This window comes from Typopeltis vanoorti, chromosome 6, assembly GCF_054136105.1.
Source record: "Typopeltis vanoorti isolate ZY-2024b chromosome 6, IOZ_Tvanoo_1.0, whole genome shotgun sequence".
Classification (NCBI taxonomy): domain Eukaryota; kingdom Metazoa; phylum Arthropoda; class Arachnida; order Uropygi; family Thelyphonidae; genus Typopeltis; species Typopeltis vanoorti.
In genome coordinates, this window is record NC_143554.1 from 89960395 (window position 1) to 89985266 (window position 24872).

General features: G+C 34.6%; 2 protein-coding genes across 2 annotated transcripts in view; one reads left to right on the forward strand and one right to left on the reverse strand.

The window, feature by feature from the left end:
* Positions 1-24872, reverse strand: part of LOC150105690 (uncharacterized) — a 124525-nt gene that overhangs the window by 74028 nt on the left and 25625 nt on the right. The gene's annotated exons all lie outside the window — the stretch shown is intronic.
* LOC150105691 (uncharacterized) overlaps positions 1-24872 on the forward strand; it is a 139980-nt gene that overhangs the window by 2489 nt on the left and 112619 nt on the right. Inside the window, exon 2 of the mRNA XM_090395014.1 lies at positions 10085-10186. The gene's annotated coding sequence lies outside the window, so the exon portion shown is untranslated. The remainder of the gene's footprint in view (positions 1-10084; positions 10187-24872) is intronic.

Consider the following 24872-nt stretch of genomic DNA (forward strand, 5'->3'; position numbering starts at 1 on the left):
TATTTGTACCACACCAAGTATCATAAAGTATTGAAAGTTAATATCCGCAATTAAACGACTTAAAAAGGGTAACAAAATGTGTATTATGCAGTTTATGTTACCGTTTTATTAAATTTCCCCGTTTTATATTACTTCCTCGTTCTACACTGAAATAATTATCAACCAAATTGGAGTTTTCGAGAATAAAATTTTAAAACAACCTTCAGAATTTTCGGATGAGGGGTTTAAATTAGGGGAAAACAAACAAACAAACAAAAAAAAAAAAAAAACAGTGTGCAAGAGAGGTTGTTCGGCGATAGTATCAGTATAACAGGCGTCATGCATGCATTCGATGAAATGTTCACATATGAATAACTATTTGTCGCTCATCAAACCGTTTAAAGATCCAAACTGAAAAGGCGACTAAATTCATTTAAAAATGTGGTTTCAAAAGAGGTTCTCAAATTTTCTCTCCTTGTTTGAGCTACTTCACCAAAATATATTAAATACCCAGCGCGATTTTCTCTTTCTGCGGTCCCCCCCCTCTTCACTTCACTTAATATTACCCGCCTTTTGTATTCTCTCCCCCCCCCCATAATTACATTTCTCATTCCCTACTTTACTAGTGTTTTCTGTTCAACATGCAGACATCTTGTAGGACCACAGATTTATTATATTCCTTAAAAGCTATTCTGATCTCTTCTGGTTTGGGATTTGGGAAGAAATTTTTTTTCGCATGGAATCCCCTAGTAGAAATAAACCATTATTATTATTATGTGACATCTCCAATCACTCATCGTGGGAGAGCATTCAACACCACACAACCCACTGTCTATACTACTTAATCTTCCATCTACAGTACACACTACGTCATCTACCGCCCACTAATAGTATTTTTTTTTTAGCTGTTAGGTGTGTTGTCTGGCCGATTTTCCTGTATGATGATAGATAAGTGATCGAAGGATCAAAAAAAAAAAAAAAAAGTCTTTACCAGAGAATGACCACAAATTAGAATATTCGCATTATCTTCCGAAAACCATCTCTGTCGTTTTGGATAATATAACAGTTTATGAGAATAAGGGTATAATGTCACACTTATAATTAACTATGATATCTAGGAAACCGCAGTAATTACCTCTCGGATGCAAGATTATTCAATAGCAGTTGTCGCTTGAGCTACGGATAATCGCTTCCATCCCTTGCCTATGTTCCTGTGATAAGCTAAAGTTGCTTGCTTCCTGGTACTTCACCCTATGATTTCGCAACGGGAGACTTTTACTAGGTAATAACCAAAATATATTGTTTGTATGAATGCCTGCCAAATAGGCGATTTCTGATTGCATATTAGTTCTCGATATGACCGCTTTCTCTGAGTGGAGCTTCAAGTCATTCTTTCTTTCACTACGCGTTATTCCCGCTTCCTTCTTGTTAGTACCACTCCCAACCGACCTGTCGCCTAGCCTGCCGCTGGGAGGGGGGAAGGGCGGATATATTTTTGACTGTAGCGTATGTTCACGGGCCGGTTTGCCTGCTTGTGGGATGAAAAACGCCAGATAAACTGGCGGAAAAAACCCTACTGCCCGCGCCCAAGACCGGCTAACTCGGCTATGGCTGAGGAAGATCCTCAAATTCCTCGCGTCTTCGTCGGGAATCGAACCTGGGACATTCCTTCCCCGGTCATATGGTTGCGAAGCGCAAAGCCACTAGGCTAACCGCGCGGACTGGAGCTTCAAGTCATTACTGCTTATAAAAAAAAATACACTTTGCTTTTTATTTCGTATTATTTATTTTATTTGGTATTTTATTTATCTATTTCAATTTTTATTTGATACTCCAATATATGCTACCTAAACACAAAATATAATATATGAAATGATTGGTCGATAGGTTTGAATTTTGTTAGTTCAAGGACATTTCTGCCCAAATTATGTCATACCAAATGCTACAAGCAGTATGTAACGTGTAAAAACGAAAACAATTTATAATATTTGCAAAAAAAAACGGATTTTTCCAATCGCTGTTAGGTTCAGATTGTGCCGGATTATACCGTATTGCAAACATTGTCGACAAAATAGCTATAGTTCCATTCATGGAGGTCATGTGGAAAAGTTAATGATCGATATTTATTTAAGTAATTGCAATATTGATATTTGCATTACGTTATTAATAAATAACGTAATACATTTATGTAACTATTATATTATATAAACATTTTAAAATTCCATTGTATTTAAAACCGTAGTGTAAGTTTCTGAGGATATGATAAAACAAAGTATTTCTTGGCAATATCATGCAAAGATATTGGTAGCCAACAGCGAAGATACAGCTATCTAGAAACGCCCATCACCATCAAAAGTAGCTACCCATAATGTGCTGTATAATCTCCGAACTAGGTCGGTTGATTGGGCTTAATCAGCACAGCAGGGATGAAATAGAGGATGTGTTCTAATAGGGCCGAATAACTAGAGGAACTCAAGCAGACACAATGAATGGAAAACAATCGGCAAACAGAAAATTATTTCTCAAATCCTCCTATTATCGTAACGGAAATATGTGTCAGGACAATATAGAACGCGCTGAAGGTGACATCCGGCTACTCGAAGAGTGTTCAAAAAAAGAGGGTAAAATACTTTAAGTTTTAGAAATTCGTAACAAAGTGAGTGCCCTCCTGTTCTGAGCTAAGATGGTTCTCCTTTTTGTCTTGGTGGCTTCTCCCCCCCCCCCCCGAAGCTGTTTGCAACGATAACAGGGCTGATGTTCCTTCTCCACAAACCATCCTTGTAACACACAGCATTATTTATCTAGTTCGTTATAAATAAAAGTCATTAATTCTCATCCTGCATCTTTCTGCTTGTTAATGGATGCAACTTAAATTTACAAATTAAAAATTATGGAAATAATGACCATCTTTATTATCAGCTAGCTGTGTGGCTCCGCTACAAATGCTTATCCAAGAAACCATCCTAGTACTCAGTTAGTTTGTTTTACAGATAATGTAATAATAAAGTAACTATTCTCAGTACTGCGTCCAATTACAGAATAATCAAATTATGTAAAGCACGACCCGTTAGTTAACAAAATTATCTTATTACGTATTGTTACTGAAAAAAAATAAAGAAAAAACTTGATTTTTGGTGTGCTGGAGGAAAAATATCGCTATTTTTTTTTCTTTTTCATATTTCAAGGAATTTAATTCAGAAACAATGTTTTTGACACAAACTTCACTTGAACGCAAAAAAGTTTTGAAAAGTAGTAATAACAACGAAGAATGTTTATCACGGCGTTTTATTTTGAAGATGAGTTACATGGTCTCATACTGAAGAGTTAATCCGAAAACCCTGTTTTTCGTTTCTCAGCCAGGAAAATGGGCCAGAATACACGCAATTCACAGATAAATTTTTTTTTTTTTATCCATAAGACTAACCACTCCCATCCTATAATTATGGCTACGAAAACCACGAATATATAACTAACTGTGTAGGTCTTGAGCCTTAAACGCATGTATGTAATATGGATTATTATTATTAGTAGTAGTAATAGTAGCAGCAGCATCTCTTTCTTGATGGCGTAAGCTGAACCCACTGTTGCTATGCAACATTATATAATATCAGTCTTAGTTGACAAACAAACAAACCAAAAACTAATTTTATTATATAGATATATAGTTTTAGTTTTTATATAACGAAACCTGTGGGTGAATTCATCACTAAAAACACGTACTAACCACGGTAATGACTATTTAATTCGTAAATATTTCATCCCAAGTATCTTGGGACATCATCAGTACAGTAGTTCAAACAATACTAGGAATAACATACAGTTAGGGCGCATGATTACAATGTGTGTATATATATATATATAGAAATTGTCATACAAAATTGTGTAAAATAATCTTTATAAAAATATATATATATATATATATATATATATATATATATATATATTCTTACTATTCCTAAAGTATGGGAAATTGTCATACAAAATTGTGCAAAATAATCTTTATATATATATTTTTTTTCCCACTTATATTTAATTTACTTCTATAACACGTTACTGCACGCATATTGAGATTCTATTGTAATCATGCGTCCTAATTGTATGTTCTAGTATGTTGGAACTACTCTACTGATGATGTATTTATTTACGATGAAATATTTGCAAATTAAATAGTCATTACTGTGGTTAGTACGTGTGTTTTTAGCGATATAGTTTTAGCATTTTGGCAGGCTTTGATGATCTTCTTTATTTTGGTCTTTACACCAAAAAGCGTCTGTGGTTAGTTGTATTTGCTGTTGCAGGAACGCTGGTTATTGTTAAGATTACGCGAAAAACTCTCCCATCTCCGTATGAGACTGGCTAACAAATCTTAAGTCCTTAAAATGTTCTTCCTCTACCAATAACGAAACTGAACCTACTTCTTTTCACGAAAGGCATCATCGCTACATTGAGAGGACGATTGATTTTTCTTAGTATTACCTACAGATAAATTATTAAAAAAAAAAAAAAAAATCAAAAGATGAGAGACTGAATGACGTACGCAGACACGTTATGAAAAAAAACGCGGTTTTTGTTTTTATGTTGGTTTCAGTTGTTTACTCTGCAACTGCTTTGAAGCTAGAGAACAAATAAAACATTCAAAGTAACAAACACTATCGTGAAAATAGTCAAATTGTATTGAAAACCAATAAAAAGCGTATTTCTGAGAAATGAAAAATATGAGGGATACAATATCCATCGAAAACATTTCAAGGGATATGTCAATAACAGCAAAAAGTTCAGTACCTTAGTAATGGAAATTTGGACAGGCATTTTTATTATTATTCCTCACTAACTTTTAATAATAAGAAGAAAAAAGAATTCTTTAAGGCTCTTGTCTTGGACTTTTAGGGGTTGCGAGGCTAATGTAAGAAAGATAAAGTATGTACTTCTCTTTGCCAGTATGTACCTTGAGTAAAATATTATACTTTTACCATACTAAGAAATGCTAGAGTGCTAGAAACTCGTAGTTGTAGTACCCACGTTCTCTATCACATTGACCTCCTTCAAACAATTCCTCTCTTTCTCTATTTTTTTTTCCTGCTTTTTATTTTATTTTTATTCTCTGGCGTATCCACTATCACTCTTCTTTCTCTGCGTGCATTGAAACTTCACCAGTTGCGATTGCTCTCATTACACACCACTCACGCTACAATTTCTATTTTGTATGACCTAGAATGTAACCTTTCGTGCGTATTTGACTCTCTGGACGGGAAAACCACTGATATCCTCTTCCGGTGTTATTTCCATAACTGTAAAGATATATTTTTGCTTCATAACTATGCATAATAGATATACCTTGGTTATTTCATTCACGACTACTTCCTAGTTGAGAAGAGACAGGGAAATTAAAATATATATATATATCCTCTGTATCGAACCAAAAAAAGTATTATTTCACCTTTTTTATGGCTGTAGTGCAGTAATATTCCGGATTTATTGAATGCCCATAAGTTTAACAGGAACCTTCGGATGCTAAAAAATTGAGCAAATTTCCAGCTGGCAGTAGTAAGATACCAGCAACATACATAAACATTTGTATGTTTAATATACTTCCTACGTAAAACTTTGTTATAAACAACTAACGTTATCAATGATGAAAATATGTTCCTATTTCTAATTCACTTATTGGGTTACCCAGCAGTCGTCTGATTTTCTCATTTTTTGATGCAAAACTGACAATATGTGTAAACAACATTGTTACTTTTATAACGGTGCAATCATATGACAGTGTGTGTTTTAACCTTCAGTGACATAATTTATCATATTTTTATGATAAAAATAAAATCAACTGAGAGGAAATATGCAATTTTAATGTTTTTTTTTCTTTTTAAATATACTTATTATTTCTAGGATTATAAACTATTATACAGATTTATAATGTACATACAGGTGATTATAATATTGAAACAGGATATAGTGAATGCCAACTTTTGGAGAGGGAGCGCATAAACCTGTTTGTGTTGTCTGAATTGAATAGCTGTAAAAGTGCTTAATAAAGAAAGAAAAAAAAAATTGATATATAAGTGTTGCCAGAACAAGTAGAAAATGCTGATTATAGATGTTGGTGAACAGAACCTGATATAATTGGTGTAATGCCAGCATTAATTAGCTAGGGTGTGTCTTTCATATACAAGGACTTAAACATTATAACGGGACAAGCAGTGCTGTATGGCAAGAAGGAAAGAGAAAATGAGGACGAACTAAAGCATGGTGTTCTGCTAGTGAAATATACACGAAACACCCACGTAATGAGCTGTACAACGTGCAGGTAATAAGTATAATGTGTGGATAGAGACTAACTAGTTAAGTTAGTTGCAGGAGAATTTTAGAAACTGACCAGTGTGCTTTCAAGGCTACACTCCAGACCGATAGAAGACATTACTATGAACTTATGAAGGATTTTGGTAATTCTTTTTCAAATTTTATTTCTTTCTAAACTGCGGTAGATTTCATTGTGAGTGCTATAGATTTAAACCACAATATCTAGTGGTCATAAAAAGTTTATTTCTTCAATGAACACTTTCTCCTTCCGAAAATAAACAAGGAATCCAGTAACCTGTAACCCCACTCACGCACACATACAAATTAAACTGCAGATACTGTCATTAGTCAACCGATATGTTGCAACTCAAAACCTACTTTCACTTACCAAGACAGGGAGGGGAAAAAAATGAGTAGGAGGAATGTATACAACAACAACAGTCGCTTGCTTTAGCCTACATTCCAACCAGGGACGTGAACATCCTGAAAATAAGCTTACCGTTTGTAGCGGTAAAAACTTTTAATCACGATATAGGTCGCTATTGTGGCAGTCGACTTCCTCTTCATGACAAGTGCGCGCACGTACACACACACACACACACACACACACACACACCAGCATTCATGGAAGTCTGTCATGACTACAAAAGGTAGGGATTTTATTCATTTCCTGCATTCAAGAATCAAGTGATTGGGCGGCCTCCACCAGTACCTAGTGGGAAACTCTCAGTTAAAATACTGTATATACTGTTTGTGTAGAGATATAAAAATACTGCTTGAATATTTAAGATAATTTCAGTTAGTTTTGTTTTTATGGGACATAAAGCTAGCAGAGCTAACAATTATTTTATGTACTGTTTTTTTTTTTTTTTTATCAGTGGCATCGAGAAAAAATTGGAAACCTTCTCATAAGTATGTCGGGGTTCTTCCGGATATAAACAATATGGTTAAGGAGGATAGATTTATTTTATTTTATTTTTTATTGGCGAAATCAATAGAGAACTTTTAATTTATATTTGGAAAATACCAAATACGTTACTGTATATACTGTTTTTGTCATTGTTGTCCAGCAATGAAGTATACTAAATGGTTACTGGGGATTAAAGTATTCATTGAAAAAATAAGTGACAACCTTTTTTCACCACTAGATATTGTAGTTTAAATATATAGCAATCACAGTGAAATCTACCACAATTTAGAAAGAAATAAGATCAAAAAGAATCAAAATTCTTCGTATAAGCCTAAGCTCATCATCATGAATACTAGTGTTTACACACATACATTACATATTTGAATTGTACGTAATGAAAAGTATTTCCAAAATGAATCTTATTTTAAAATGGACTCAGTTACTGATATTTTTAACTTTGAGCCCAGAAATGAATTGCCTTAGCTTCTTTTCAGAGTAATGGAAAATTTTTAATCAAAGAAAAACTTATAATAGTTCTGTGATGTACTAGTACAAGGAAGCCGTTCCTGTTATTCATTTATTTTGGACCTAGATTTGTTTTCTTTCGTGGAATGCGACCATGTGAAACATTTAATGTATTAGGAAAGAAATTTATTACCGTGGATTTTGTGCAAATACATTTTATCACCATGCTCTCCAACTTCAGTGTTCCTTCTCTCTCTCTCTCGGTACCCGTATTGCGATTTATATTATCTTCTACGCCACAGCTTCCCAAACTTATGGATGAAATTTATTTCGCGGCTCCCATCGAAAAAAAAATCGTAATGCAGGCATATATTATTATAATATTTATTGTATTTATATTCAATACAACTTATATTCAAGATTTTGCGTTTGTAATCTTTTTTTTTGTGTTTCTTATCAATACCTTTTAAAATGAAACTTATATGAATAAGCATATATTTATTAATATTCATTAATCGCCGAAATACGCAAGAAGCAAAATTTGTGAACCAACACCAGTGTGATTTTTTCCATTAAAATATAAAAAAGAACAAAAAAAAGAACAAAAAATAAAAATGAAATATGTTTCTTTTAAGATTTTAAGAAAATCTACTTAGTCTTAAAATATTTTAAATTTCTTTTCATTATTTCACGAATTAGTTGTGATTGCAATTGTTTATTCTTACGACGTGGCAACTAAAGCCTATGTCTGTCAACTGCCTTTGAAGGAGAAAAAATTTTACCACCCCCGTACACTCGTGAAAAACTCAATCCGCGCGTGCTAGAAAGGATTCGATCTCTTGTCTTTACAATGGATTTCATATCGACTGTTCCAAATGAGCTGCGGAGGCTATTTGGATATCTTGGAGTTATAGCCGCAGTAACTGAGGTTGTGTATTAAGTCTGTTAATTGTGTTACGTTCTTCTGGTCGGTTGTCTTCTTTTTTGCGGAATGAAAAGCCTTTATAATGGTTCTTCGCATCCTAGATGGGATTCGAACCATGGTTGTTAGTTAAATATTCACGGAAAACACAAGGTGAAGAAACCTTAAAACATGGTCTGTCTGTTAGATGCACTCTTACATCTAAATCAAATTGCAATCAAATGTAATTTTAATCACCGAAAATGAACAGCAAGATTTAATACAAGGATGATTTTCCATTATATTTATAAATGATTTTCTCCTGGGGAGATTAAAATCGGTATGACCTTCGTAAACCTGATTGCCTAGTAATTCGTCTACACCTCTTTCTTCTCTCCCCAACGGCCAACTAACATAGCATTAGTCATCATCACAGCAAAACAATTTTACTTTATATACCTCCCCTGGAGATCTATGGCCCTCTAAGTGCGTCCGTTCCAGCTGGTACATTTCAGAATTGTTCCCCTGCAGTGTCGATGCAATCTTTGTAGCCAAGCTCTGGGAGGCGGGGGGAAGATAATTTGACCTTGGAATCACCTAAGCCTAGTGATACATTGACTTTCAACATCCGCTGAACGCAGTAACTTTTAACAATAACCGATATAGGGTGGAAGAGAATTGGTTAGTTGTCGGCTCTTTCGCGACAAAACATTTCTGTAGGGGAAAAAATAACTCATTTCCCTTTATCTCCATCACTCGCTTTCATCTAACCTACCTAATTAGGATCCTTCAGTTAATACAGCAAGCCTTGCTGCAGGCGGGCATAAACCAGTCCCCGGCGGAGCTATTAAAACTCAAAATTTGTCGTTACAGGCTGGAATTCTACAACGTCAATCCGAGCCGCATGTCAGTACATATATACGCACAGGTTCTTTTCTACGTACCAAAGGTCGTTCACATTCTCATCGCTATTGGATATGATTACCTTCAATTATCTGTCGGGACTTGAGTCATAACACAACAAGACGTCCCATTGAAGAGCATTTAATGATAAACTAATACATCAAATTATCTTCTCTCTGTGGGCTACGCATTTTGTTTGCTACAAAACACGGCAAATCCTTTTTCGACACCTCAGGTGATACAGGAAACTGTCTTACCCTTCAGCTTACATAGCAATTTAAAAAAAGTCACGAAGGGATTATTTTATTACCTTAAAACTTGTCGCACAGAATAAGATATGACAGAGAAAGCGACAAATCTCCAAGCCAAAACACACATCTTTTTTTTTTCTTATAAAATATAAAGGAAAAAGATAATGTTAAATATCTACTAGACAGCAAAAGATATATTATCCGGCATATTTTATAATGTTGGAATTCTCTCTCATAATGAAAAACTAAAATTCACTTTAGCAACGTGTGTGTGATAGAGAGAGAGGGGGGAGGGGATTATGTGATGATGATGATAATAATGATGCTGTTATTATACATTCAAATTGATATTTAAATGAATTGTTTCGCTTTTAGTGAGCGAAGTTATTCTCATTGGTCACTGGAATGAAGAGTCATTCTAGCAATATTAAAACCGTGAATAAAGTATATCGGTCTCTGAGAAACTGCTGATAATAGGTAAGTTTATCATTTTTTTCCTATATTCTTGTTGGCTTATGTCTTTAGTAGAGCTACCATTCTGGCAGAGTACTCCTCATCTCTTCCCTTCATGATGCGACTCATGATGTTGGCTACCATGATGCGACTCATGCCATAACGACATGTGGTGAGGATCCTATCTCTTCCACATATTGTCGTAAGTATTCATGGATGCAAATCCGCGTGTGTTCACCGGGCCGGTTTGCCTGCTTGTGGGAGGAAAACCCCAGATAAACTGGGGAGAAAAACCCTGTTGTCCACGCCTAAGACCGGCTAACATGGCTATGGCTGAGGAAGATCCTTGAGCTCCTCACGTCATCGACGGGAATCGAACCTAGGACACTCCTTTCCCAGGCATATGGTTGTGAAGCGCATAGCCACTAGGCTAACTGCGCGCACTACTCCTCATATAAAATTCAATTCTTTCATGAGTTCTTCATCTTAAGAAATTTTCTAGTCTAGACGCTTGAGTTCTGATGATGGCCTAACTGTGGTCTGTAAGCAATAACGATTCGTTTCGGTTGTTGCTTGTTCTGAAGATGAATATATCAGTAATAAGTTTTAAAATGCCATCTCACAAGTAAAGTGGATTTTCGATTATGTTGATTGTTCGTTATCATATAAATATCTGTAGTGGATCTGTTCCATGCTACCAAATTAGAAAATATCTATGTAGAGAAGTCAACATCTTAAACCGTATTCGGCTGTATTTAATGCTTTTTTTCTTCAAATGTTCGGAAATTAACAAGGGCTAACAATCAGAGTGCATGTGTAGAATGAATCTTCTGACATCTTTTTTTTATTCCCCAAGGGGATAGGCGAAACTCTTTAAGCACTAATTTTTTGGCAAACAATACACATCTGGCTCCTATCTCTCATCACGGCCGAATTTGACTGCCTGCCTGCCTACGATGTGCCAGATAGGAGATTTTCCTTATCCTAAGTAGTATGTATTTGCACACGAGTGTGTCTCGAGTTCATTGTGCTGATTTGCGGGATTAAAAACCCATTTCTTCTGGAAGACAAAAAAATCTGTACTTAAAGCCTGACCAGAGATCTACAATTTAGACTATCAGTAATAAGTCTAAAACTGCCTGCTGATTGTCTTTCATCAGTAGTAGTAGTAATAGTAGGGGCAATAAGAACAAGATCAAGATAAGATAAGGAATCGTGATGTGATTGGTTGTTCATTTGATGGCGTCATGAGTTTGGAATTTTCCTGGGGGCATATGTGTCAATGGGTTCAGTTCTTGTGTTTTGGTTTGCATATGGAATTATGGGTGATGGTTGAGATAAGGATTCGTATTGTGATTGGTGGGGCACTAGTGGTCAGATCAAGATAAGATAAGGAATCTTGTTGTGGGTGTGTTGTTTTCAGATATAGATAAGTGACGTCATTTGTTGTTGTCAATAAGTGACGTAATTTGTTAGTTGTAAATAAGTGACGTTGTTTTGAATGGAAAAGGGAGATATATTAGTGGATAAGAACTCGTGTCGTGATTGGTGGGACAGTTCTCACCAGATCAAGATCAACATAAGATGAGGAATCGTGACGTGAATGTTTGTTATCATCAGATGAAGATAAGTGACCAGGTCATTTGTTAGTTGTAAATAAATGATGTTATTGTTTTGAATGGAAAAGGAAGATATTAGTGGATAAGGATTCGTGGCGTGATTGGTGGGATACTATGAACAAAATAGGGGTAGGGTGAATGTTGGGGGGAACAACGTCAGTGTCTTAGATGTGTATTGTTATGAGTTGTAGATATGTAAATAGTTTGCATATGGCATTATGGGTGACGGATAGTGATAAGATAAATTTTGGAATGTTTGGAATTTTGCTTACCCCCCACCTGTCAGGGACATCATGTGATGTGTTGGGTTCACATAAAGCATTGTGGGCGATATTTACAGATACGAAATCGTCACGTTATGTGTTTGGAAATTTCTGGGGAACATGTCTCTCTGTGATATCACATGGTGTTTTGGTTTGCCTATGGAATTGTGGGTGATGTTTTTGAGATAAGATATCTTGGAATTTTCCCAAGAAAAAAACGCGTTTTTTTTCCTCCTCCAAAGTTATCAGTATCAGTTGGAGATGACAACATTAAAAGATATCTGCAAATGAGGAGAGCACGCTCATCTCCACTAGGCTGTGCAGACATTTTCTGGAGGAGAGAGAGAGATGAGGGGTTAGAGTATGGGTGGGAGAGCATTGCAGGGAAGGGTTTCTTTCTTTTTTTTTCGCTCTGCATTTATCAGTATCAGTTGGAGTATTTTTTCCCCCTCCAAAGTTATCAGTATGAGTTGGAGACAACATCACTAAAAGATATCTGCAAATGATGAGCTTGATCATCTCCACTACCCTGAGCAGACATCTTCTGGAAAATAGCACGAGAAAAAAAAAGCAATTTTCTTTCTTCAGGAAAATAGCACAAGACAAAACTCTTCACATAGCTCTAAAAGGTTTGAAACCAATTATTATTTTAGAAGACACGTACATTGTGATGTATTTATCCAGGACCCCTTGGGAAAAGTTACGCAGGAAGTGGTCTGATATCCTTGGCTACTTGCAAAGAAGAGTTGACTACGAAATGGACCTCGGTGAGTGTTATATTCTGAAATGCCAAGATGGGGAACTAATACTCGATACAGAGGAGCTGGTGGAAGTAAAGTTTTCTCTATTAGTTGTGAAGAAGCTGGGAGATTTTCAACAAAAATGTACGACACTGATAATCATTTACTATTTTTGGAAACTGAATTACCAGCTATTCATATCATGGGGAAAATTATCGCTAATCATTTAAATTCATCAATGGTAAAATTAGACTTTCAAGATTTTATCCAATTCGATAAAGATTCTTTATTTTGGGACATTTACGAAAACTGTTTGTGTATATTTGTTGACAAGAGAATACACAGAAAGTTTAGGGAGGCATGGTGTCATTTCCTGACTGACGTAATATCAAATGTATGGATCTCTGCTTACCATGGTATCTGTTCTAAAAGCTCTTTTGCATGACCAGCTATTTTGATGTAATTTAACCAAGAAACAGTAACGAAAATTTTCTTTATTGAACTCTTTGGAAAATGTTAAGAGTGTAAACTAAATATTGTGAAATATTTTTAGGTAATTACATGTTTTGATTTTTTCTCTGTGAATATACTTGTAAATAGTATTTCAGCAAAATAAAATATGCAATTGTAAACTGAAATGAACAAAGATGTGTGTTTTTGTTGTTCTGTTTTTCCATGGTGAATTTTTTACTCAGTTATTCTGATTAGAATTTGATATTTCAATCCATAACTTTATACCTTAATGCATTCTGTTTAATTATTGTAAAAAAAACACTACTGTGAAATTCATGCCAGGAATGGGGGAAAAAGTGTTAAACTGATATCCATGAAATTGTCTAATGCTACCTATTCGCATTGTTTGAGTTATCTGAAAACAATTTGTTCACATAATCGAAAATCCGAACTGTTAGAATTTGGTTGTTTTACAGAGAGATAGCAGATAATTAACCCAAAAACATGACTTAAACTCTTAAAGTTTGTATTGAATAAATATTTGTACTCTCCAGATAACACAAATACAAATTTTACCTTTCCCCACACAAAGTAAGATAAAAACACACCAACAGTATACCCAACAGCATGCAAAAACATGTCGTTGAGTCAGCTGAGCAAAAGGTTAATTTTTAAAGGAATGGTGAGAGTAGGGGCATAGTAAGGGTAAACAGTACTATAAGAAAAAACCATAGAGTCGAGTGACTTTGGACTTAAGGAAATCATTCATCCTTTGCAGCTGCTGTATTATGTTATGGTGTTTTGTGTTCGGTAATGTAAAAATAATGGGTGAGCCACAAAATTCTTTGAAAGTTTCTTTGTGAAAAGTTCCAATTGTTCAGAATTTTGTAACAGAAAGTTAACATAAAATATAAGATCAGAGCTAATAATCAGTGAAATAATAATAATAGTTATAATAACTTTATTTGTGGTGCCAAATGAAGTAATGTAAGAAGAATGAAGGAAAATGAATATGCAAAATCTACAGTGGGTGAAAAATACGAATTATCGGTTATCATTGGTATAATTGATGTGCAATTTCTTTTGAATAAGACTTCAAATTTATTTCCTAAAGAAATTTGTATTTCTGATGGAATTATTGTAAGATATGCATTGACAAAATCACCTTGTAGTTGGAAAGAAAGTTAAAAAACAGAATTCTTCGTTAATAAAATATAACCATCAGCTGAAGTGGGAAATTGGTTCACTATCTCTGGACAAACTAAGAAATTGGATGATAGAATCAACATGCACATATCAAATATTACTCGCCAAAGGAAGAGAAAAATCAAAAACATCAGCAAGGTTAATAGGAGACCTGTTCTTGATTTAAATGAATTTGGATGCCCAAAACGTAAAAACATAACTTGTACTTTTAAATGCTTTGGAAACATAATGAAAGATTCTGTGCTTTTAATAATGCTCAGAAATATATGTATTGGTTTCAAAGATATAAATATGCAACCCTTAATTTTACTACAGTAATAAATTCCCAATGATCACCAGTGAAAATTAACCTGCAGATGAGAGTCACATTGTCAAAAACCACATGATGGCAATTCCACAAGCATAGAAAGAACCTCTGAACAACAGTGCAAATTTAACAATAAGATTAAGGAACAAAAAAATAATAGATTGTATTTTTCACATTATTTTCTGTATGTTAGATTCAGTAAATACAATTTAAACAATATGACTCAAATAAAATATGTAAATTTAAATGAACAAATTGGGTGTCATTGATGTGTTATACAAATTTAAGTAAGACCGTAACATTTTTTTTCCTTGTGAAATTTCATGCCACAAACTAACCAGAGACTTTTTTTTTTTTGAAAATCCACTCTGTGAAACTGTGTCAACTCTTGGAAGCAAAAAGAAATGGGTATTAAATTAATAGGCAGAATTTTAGTGGAGAATATTTCACCTGAAAAGTGACAAAAAAAATAAAAAGGTGTCGCAGCATGCAGATAACAAGTGAATCAACATGCATATATCAAAAAATACTCGCCATTGGAAGAGAAAAATTAAAAAACATTCATCATCATCATCATCATCAAATTCCTGCCATGTACCCTCAAGGGGTGTACAGGATATGACAGTACTACATGAAAAAATTACATCATTACTAACTTCCTATCTACAATTTTCCTCCAAATCAGTCTGTTACTTGTCAAGACTCCAACATTATCAGATCTTATATTTCTATCGTATAAGGCACTTTGTACCATATCAATCCACCTATATCTTGGTCTTCCTCTGGGTCGTTTTCCTGCCAACCTGGCAGAGAACACTTGTTTTGCTAATCTTTCCTCTCCCATTCTATTTAAGTGACCATACCATCTGAGATTAGCTCTGCTAACGCATTCCTGGATGCTGACAATGTCAAGTTCTTTCCTAATATCCTCATTTTTAATATGATATTGCCATTGATGCCATCTGTTCATGCCTCTAATCTTTCTCAGGACTCTCATATCTGCGGTCTCTAGTCTTTGGTCAAGTGTTTTACTTCTGACCCAGCTCTCAGATCCATAAGTTAAAATTGGTTTGAACACAGTCTTGTATACAGCTAATTTAGTGTTCCGACTAATTTCTTTCTTATTCCATATGAATTTATTCAATTGACATCCCACGATACCAGCTTTGCTGATTCTGTTGTCTATTTCTATATTTAGTTTACCATCTTCAGTAAAAATTGTGCCTAAGTAGCTGAAATGTTTTACTTGTTCCACAGGTTCTCCATTCACAACACAGTTGACATTTTCAATGATTCTGCCTATTTTCATTGTCTTTGTCTTTTTATTGCTGACCTTCATACCATATCTATTACAACAGCTATTCAATTTAGTCAGAGAATCTTGCAGACTTGTAGCGGATTTATTTAGAAGTATAACATCATCCGCATAAAGCAAAGAGCTGACATTAACATCTCCAATTTTGATATCAGGTTTAATACCACATTCCTTCATAATGTGATCCATATAGATAATGAATAACAGAGGGGATAACGTACATCCTTGTCTCACACCAGATTTAACATTAAACCATCTTCCTGTACTTCCTTCAATTCTAACTGCTGACTCACAACTCAAATAAAGACTAAGTATTGCTTGATATAATGCCCCATTGACACCATATAACTGCAGCGTATTGAATAGCTTCTCTCTTGGCACCTTGTCATATGCCTTTTCCAAATCGACAAAACTTAAATACAGATCTTTGTTATATTCCCATGCTTTCTCGACTATTTGTCGTAAAGTGAAGATCTGATCCTGACAGCCTCTATTTGGCCTGAATCCAGCTTGTTCTTCACCAAGCTTTTCTTCTACAATTCTTCTCAACCGTTTCTCAAGTATACTTGCATAGATCTTGCCAGGAACACTCAGTAGGGAAATACCTCTGTAATTCTCACATTCAGTTTTATTTCCCTTTTTATATATGGGTACTATGAGAGCTCTACTCCAATCATCGGGAATTCGTCCGTCTGTCCAGGCTTTCTGAACTATGCAGTGCAGCCACTGTAAGACTCTTATACCACCATACTTCAGCATTTCTGGTCGAATATCATCTACTCCTGCTGCCTTTCCACATTTCAAGCCTTTGATGGCTTTTTCTACTTCAAGTATGGATATGTATTCCTGACTGCATGCCTGCTCAGTGTTTTTTATCACTGTGCTGTCATCACTGCTTGTTTCATTTAGCAGTTTTTCAAAGTAATTACTCCATACTTCAAGGATATCTTTTTCTCCTGTTTTCATTTCACCTTTATCATCTCTAATTCCTTTTACAGCACTCTTTCCTCCATCCCTAAGCTTCTTCAACAACCTCCAGAATATTTTGCCACCTTCTTGATATTTATTTTCTATATTCTTGCCAAAGTCCTCCCATGACTTTTGTTTAGCTAGTTTTACACACTGTTTAGCTTTCTTACATTTGTCTCTGTATTCTGTAAGAGTAAAAGCTGACTTATTTGCCAGGAACTTTTGATATGCTTTCTTCTTTTCCTTCACTGCCTCTTTAACTTCCTGTGTCCACCAGGCAGTTCTGATTTTTTTATCCTTGCACACAACCTCACCACATGCCTCTCTGGCAGAATCAATTAATGTTTCCTTCAGAGTTTGCCACTGAATCTCCAAGGTTTGATTCCTGTTCTCAAACTCTTTCATTTTCTTTTCAATAATATTTCTGTATTTTTGTCTACAGTTCACATCTGAGAGCTGCTCAACTTTTATTCGCTTTAAAACTTTCTTACATGTTATTCTTTTCAATATGAAATTCAATTTTATCCTGCTCAAGACTAAATAGTGATCACTTCCAATTTCAAATCCTCTGTACACTCTGGTGTCCTGCACCAGGGAGAAAACATCACTATCAACAATAACATAGTCAATGAGACTTTTCTTATTCCTAGCCTCTTCTCTCCATGTGAATTTGTGCACATTTTTATGTTGGAACATGGTGTTAGTAATAACCAGTCCATGTCCTGAGCAGAAATCCAACAGATATTTGCCATTATTATTAGCTTTGCTCTTTTCTCCAAATTTTCCCAAAATATTTTTGTATGTCTCACAATCATTTCCTACTCTACTATTTAGATCCCCAACAAGGACCAACTTTTCCTTTTTCATTGTGTCAGTTGCTTTTTCTAAAGCCTCAAAAAATTCCTCCACTTCTACCTTAGTAGACCCTTCTGTGGGACCATAGGCACAAATAAGTCTCATTGTCCAGTTCCCCATTCTCATATTTGCCCACATTACTCTACTTGAGACTGACTGCCATTCAAGAAGATTAGCCTCGTATTTTGTGTTGAATACTATGGCTACTCCTTCTTTTCCTTGATTGTCATTGCCTGAATATAACATTTTGTATTTATTGCTCAGGAAGATCTCGCCAGTTTTTGTCTTTTTTGTTTCGGTCACCCCTATTATGTCGATCTGGTACTTATCTAATTCCTCAGCAAGCTCCATTTCTTTGCCATTCAGGCTTCTTACGTTGATAGTACCGATCTTTAACTCTGGTGATGTTGAGTTGGGGTTTGTTTTCAGATTTGTTCCAGTAGCTGACTTTTCGCTGTTCGCCCTGGTTCCCTGGCGAAAACAACGGGGGCCTTGTTTAACCGGGCGACGCCCCAGCCGGCATGAAATTTTGTCATGTTGTACCATCATTTTTTATTTTGGTTTAACCAATGAGAATACAATTTGGTCGGCTAAATCCCAAATTGCCAGCCCATCCTCGTTCGTTCAGTATCAAAGTAGATACCCAACAGGGTGCACCACGAGAAGGTGAGGATTGGACATTAGGTCAGAAGCCCTGGTTGGTTCTCCGCATTCCTTTAAAGGCTATGTGGAGGTCTCCTCTCAGTTATACAGCTTTGACCCTTAAGCACCCTTAAAAAACATTAACGAACTTAATAGCCAGACCTGTTCTTCATTTAAATGATACCAAATGATGAAAACAATATGTGCATGAATTTCAAAACTTTGAAAAAAAGCTGATGAATTTCTTGTTTGCTGTGATCATAAATATTTATTTGAGGGTAAAAAATTTTTTCCTTTACAATTTTTCTTTCTTTCTGAGCTAATTTTCATTTGAAATAAGAATAGATAATTATTTATTTGTATTGTAAAGAATATCTAATATAATAACTGTGTTAAAATATATTGATGTATTTCAACACAGTAGGGATATTTATATATATAAATATCCCTACTGTGAAATAAATGTCGGGCTGAGAGAACAATAGTCAATTGGGACTAACGGAAATGAGTTTTACATAGATGAACTATGTTAAAGATACCAAGCCATTTTAAACCTGGTTTTAGTCCATTTTTTCCCAAGTAAGCAAACAGACAAATTGTCAAGTTTGCACCTGCAATTGATGCAAGACTAGCTGATCCCACAGGTAGTGCAAGACCAAGGCAACTCGTGGTAAAAGTGGAGCAAGCTCTGATCACTAATCTTAATATTTACCCTTAATGCCAAAACACATCTCCAATAAGGGGATGTATGATGTTTTGTATTAAAGGCAAGGGGCCACTACCCAGACCAGTTTCGACCTTTATTGAGGTCTCATCAGTGGGAGCCAGGCTAGAAATACCAAGATTTAGTAATGCAGAGCTTGTAAGTATTTTACCAAACCAAGTTACCATAAGGTGTTATAACCTTATTAAATACAAATCTCAGGAGGAGATATAAATGTAGAAAGTATTTTTAACTTGGGTATAATTATGTTAAAGATACCAAGCAATTTTAAATCTGGTTTTACTCCATTTTTTCCCAAGTAAGCAAACAGACAAAATGTCAAGTTTGCACCTGCAATTGATGCAAGACTAGCTGATCCCACAGGTAGTGCAAGACCAAGGCATAAATATTAAGATTAGTGATCAGAGCTTGCTCCACTTTTACCACGAGTTGTCTTGGTCTTGCACTACCTGTGGGATCAGCTAGTCTTGCATCAATTGCAGGCACAAACTTGACATTTTGTCTGTTTGCTTACTTGGGAAAAAATGGAGTAAAACCAGGTTTAAAATTGCTTGGTATCTTTAACATAATTATACCCAAGTTAAAAATACTTTCTACATAGATGAACTATGTAAAAACCATAGTTCAACTTGTTTTGAAATGTCACATGGAAAAAAATCGCATGAATTACACATAAACACCAGTGGCAAATCATACACTATGAACATCAGCGCAAATGTTAAATCAGAATAAGAAAAAATAAATAAACTGTCTTTTTCACTATTTATTTTCTGTATGTTAGATTCAGTAAATACAATTTGTTAATAATATTACAGTCAAATAAAAGGTAACATAGAAATTAACAAAGTATATACTACAGAGCTAATATTCATTTGAAATAATAAGAAATAACTTTATTTGTTGTGCTGGCAAAAGAAGTTTCTAAAAGAAAACTCTATGGCAAGTTCAAAACCTTGTTTGTCTCATATCCGTTACTTAAAATTACTAATGCTAAAGAAAAAATAAATAAAAAAAATAAATTTCAGTTACAGAAATAGGTTCAGAGCACAAGGAATCGCAGGTAAAATTAATAGTCAATATTGGTTTAAAAATAAAAAAATTAAGCATTAATTTACTACAGCAATAATTTCCCACGGGAACGAAGAGTTCCAACCTAAACACACGTTTTCTCACCTACATACAACAAAATTGGTGACCGGATAAGAGTAAGTCTTATCTTTAAGATAAGACTTACTGAGAAATCTACAGTGTTGGAAAATAATTCACATACATTTTATTTATTTATTTATTTATTTTGCTCAGTTATTCTGTTAGAATATGTAGTTAACTGAATTTTAAAAGTAAAATACAGAAAATAACCAATAAATTTGAAAAAAATAATAATTTCACTTGTCAGAATTCCATACTCTAACAGCACTCGGAATTCGAAACAGGAAATAACACTAATCCTAAACTAAACGTGCATAGACTTTCCCATCAAGCTTGGGAAAACATAGCATGAGCAACTGTGGGAAGGAATTAATACAGAGAACCAATCGGATAGTAATCTAAATTAAGTAGTCAACTAGCTTTTCTGGTTATTTACAGAAATATCTTTCAACTCCTATGTTTTGTGTGTTTTTGTGCTGTGAATATATGTTAGCCCCCAGTAACCAATAATGAAAAAGTCAACTGCATTTTCAGACTTGTGTTTGTGTTCTATGCTGTGAATATATGTTAAAAATCAACAATTTGGAATATTCAGAAACCCTACATAGTACCAAGATATTCCCATTCTGGAAAGAAATGCAAGTTAATTTTTTTTTTAAACTTAAACATAACAATTGATAATTGTGATTTCAATAATCACTGCTCATATGTTTTGGTAAGCGTAACTCTAATACTGAATATTTTTTTTTTCCATAAGAATAATCATAGGGTACATATTAGAGTATCAACATCGATACATTAGCGACTTTTCATGTCTAATGTGTGTGTGTGTGTGTTTGAGGGACACCAGCATATAATTCAATTATTCAGAAAAGACTAATCACTGCCGCCATCATGACTCTAAGAATTCCCACCCTTTAACAGGAAAGAAATATCCCAAACTGTATTGGAAAATTAGTACAGCCATCTATAGACGACCAAAGACAAAACATGACGACAATCAAGGATGTGTGCATCACCTTGGGAAAATTCCAAGATATCTTATCTCAAAAACATCGCCCACAATTCCATAGGCAAACCAAAACACCATGTAATATTACAGAGAGACATATGTTCCCCAGAAATATTCAAATACATAATGTGACGATTCGTTATCTCTAAATGTCACCCACAATGTTGTATGCGAACTCAACTCACCATGTGATGTCCCCGACAGAAGGAGGCCCCAGCGAAATTCCAAACATTCCAAAATTTATCTTATCACTATCCATCCCCCATAATGCCATACGCAAACCATTTACATATCTACAACTCATAACAATACACATTCAAGACACTGACGTTGCTTCCCCCACATTCACCCTACCCCTATTTTGTTCATAGTATCCCATCAATCATGCCATGGATCCTTATCCACTAATATCTTCCTTTTCCATTCAAAACAATAACATCACTTATTTACAACTAACAAATTACATCACTTATTGACAACAACAAATGACGTCACTTATCTACATCTGAAAACAACACACACCCACGACAAGATTCCTTATCTTATCTTGATCTGGTCACTAGTGCCCCACCAATCACAATACGAATCCTTATCTCAACCATCACCCATAATTCCATACGCGAACCAAAACACAAGAACTGAACCCATCGACACATATCCCCCCAGGGAAATTCCAAACATTCCAAACTCATGACGTCATCAAATGAACAACCAATCACGTCACGATTCCTTATCTTATCTTGATCTTGTCCTTATTGCCCCTACTGCTACTACTTTCATCATTTCATAAGTAAACTGAATTTTTTAAAACACGTATTTTCTCTTGTATCGTGCAGACTTTTTCTTCGAAAATGGTGCTTTCAAAATGAGGTGTGCATTGCACAACGCACACCTCAGTTTGGAATTTTCCATTTCTGAAGTAGGAAATCGACTATCGTCACTTATAGGCAAAATATGTTTAGCGAATGGGTTTATGTTTTTTTTTCATTGTTTGTTATTTTTTTAAAAATAAAAATTACATAACGGTATATAAATATCGATAGCGTCACATAACATACTATTTGAATAAAGTTCAAATATTAACATTTACGCATCCCAAGTCTGTTCGTTTATATATGTAATGCAGCTATTCTGTTTTGCTGATTCTCGTGAGCGGACTGTATTTCTTTGTTCATACTCTGTGAGTGTTTTATACTGTTTTCTTCCTCTGAAATATTTCAACTTTGGCGTAGATGGTGTCTATCTCTTTCTCGTTAAAACTTCGATAGGAAATTTCATCCTCTATGAGAATATAGTCGAACTGGGGTTTATGTCTTTTGATACTGTATATATAATGGCTGCCCTTTCGCATAAGCAGGAGTCACATGTACCTAATATTTAAATTTTATTCACATTTATGCTATGCTATCGAACTCCACTGATAATTTCTATGCAGTTATCATTTTTTTTATCCGAAAGAACGGATAATTCTTTTTGTCCGAATATATATATATATATATTGGCGTACATATTTACTCGGTAGATAATGTTATGAAACAATTAGTTTGAATGACTATAATACCGAGAATAAAAAGAATAAAAGTTTAATGCTGGGATACTACTAGTTTCGTTGAAAAAATTCAACTTCTTCAGGTATCAAAGACAAAGAATTATGTAAAATAACACAGACATAGTAAAATTACATCAACAGAACTAATATAAAAGACCGAAGTACGCATTCCTGTTTTAAACTGTACTTCGGTCTTTTATATCAGTTCTGTTGATGTAATTTTATTATGTCTCTGTTATTTTACATAATTCTTTGTCTTTGATACCTGAAGAAGTTGAATTTTATTCAACGAAACTAGTAGTATCTCAGCATTAAACTTTTATTCTCGGTATTATAGTCATTCAAACCAATTTTTTCATATATATATACTTATAAAGTCTTGATGTGTCCCTGACTCTTTAGACTTCTCGGGAAATAATAATATTCAGGTAATAATAATTATTATTATTATATCCACTTGGAGCCAAACTGTGGCATATTTCTTATGTTCGTGTTGAAAACGACTTCCACGTTTGAAATGGTGGTTTCATTTTAGTATAAAAGTTAGAAACTCATGTAAAGAAAATAGATCGGAAGATGGAATGTTTTTCCTTATAAATCGGTAGATTTAGAAGACACTTGGCAGGTTTTGCTATCTGGCTTCCTACGACAAAGCAAAGCGCACAACATAAGTATACAATAAAAGTTGATATGTACGAGTACTTAGGGACACAAATGGCGCTGTGAACAGTAGTAATCTTTATCGACAGTTTCACGGAAACAGCACATGATAAAAGAGAATACGTTGATTCTGGCATTTTCTTTTCTTTTTCTTTTTTTTTTTAATTTTTAAAATATTTTATGTGTGTGTGTGTGATAGTGGAGATCTTTGATAATGCCTTCACACTTTAATATTTCAGTTTTAATTCGCAGGACCAAGTCCTCATTTCATTTAAGAAAACTCACCTTTTCTCGACGGTACAACTTTTGATTCTTATTCAAGTGGCAGGGGATCAGTGCGCCATGCACTATATCTTTCAACACAGTTCTATCTCATTTTCTAGACCTACCTTGGCACATCTTCCACTATCTGTCAGTTTTCAGTAGTCAGACCAAAAGTAACCTTAAACTTTTCATGTTTCATGACAGGGCGACCGCTTCTAAATGATTTCACTATCGAACAACAGTTCGATATGAAATGTCTTCTGTTCGCACGTGCAAATTTGACAATATTATGACTCACGAGGTGAACCTTATCCACGAGCAATGTTCAACCTTTTGAACAATGTTCAATGCTTTCAATTTTTGCACTTGTCACAGTGCAAAAATAAAGTATATCTTATTTCTCTACGGTATTATGTTACTGATGCAGAGCATGTCACTGCTGCCATCTACACGCCATGCATTCGAATTCAATTTCAATATTAGTAACTAAGGGCGATATTGCCACTAATATTTTTTTTCCTTTTCTTCCTCTCAACCTCCTTAAATCTGAAGAAAAAGTTCTCATTTGTAATTTCACCAAACAATTAAAAATTCCTTACATATCTTTTGACAGAGACGTTTCATAGAACTTCCCAGATTCCCTTTAAGATGAATTTCTTTCTTTCTTTGTGATTTTTCGATAATTACTATAATCATGGAAGTTAATGGTTAATGTAACTAGATTCTCTTCGTATTCAGCAATTTTTATCAGTACTTTTAAAGTTAGTTGCTGCCAAAATTCAAAAGTTTCTGAGAAAATGCTTGGACTATATGACATGACACACAGTCCAGTACGTATTTTCTTGTCACCTTTCAGTCACAGTCCTCACACACACACACACACACACGGAAATGGTATCATTTAAGAATTAGTTCTGAGGCTATGATGAGGTGACTGTATATTATGTTTTTCTATATAGATATTTTTTCTTACTGCAAAATAT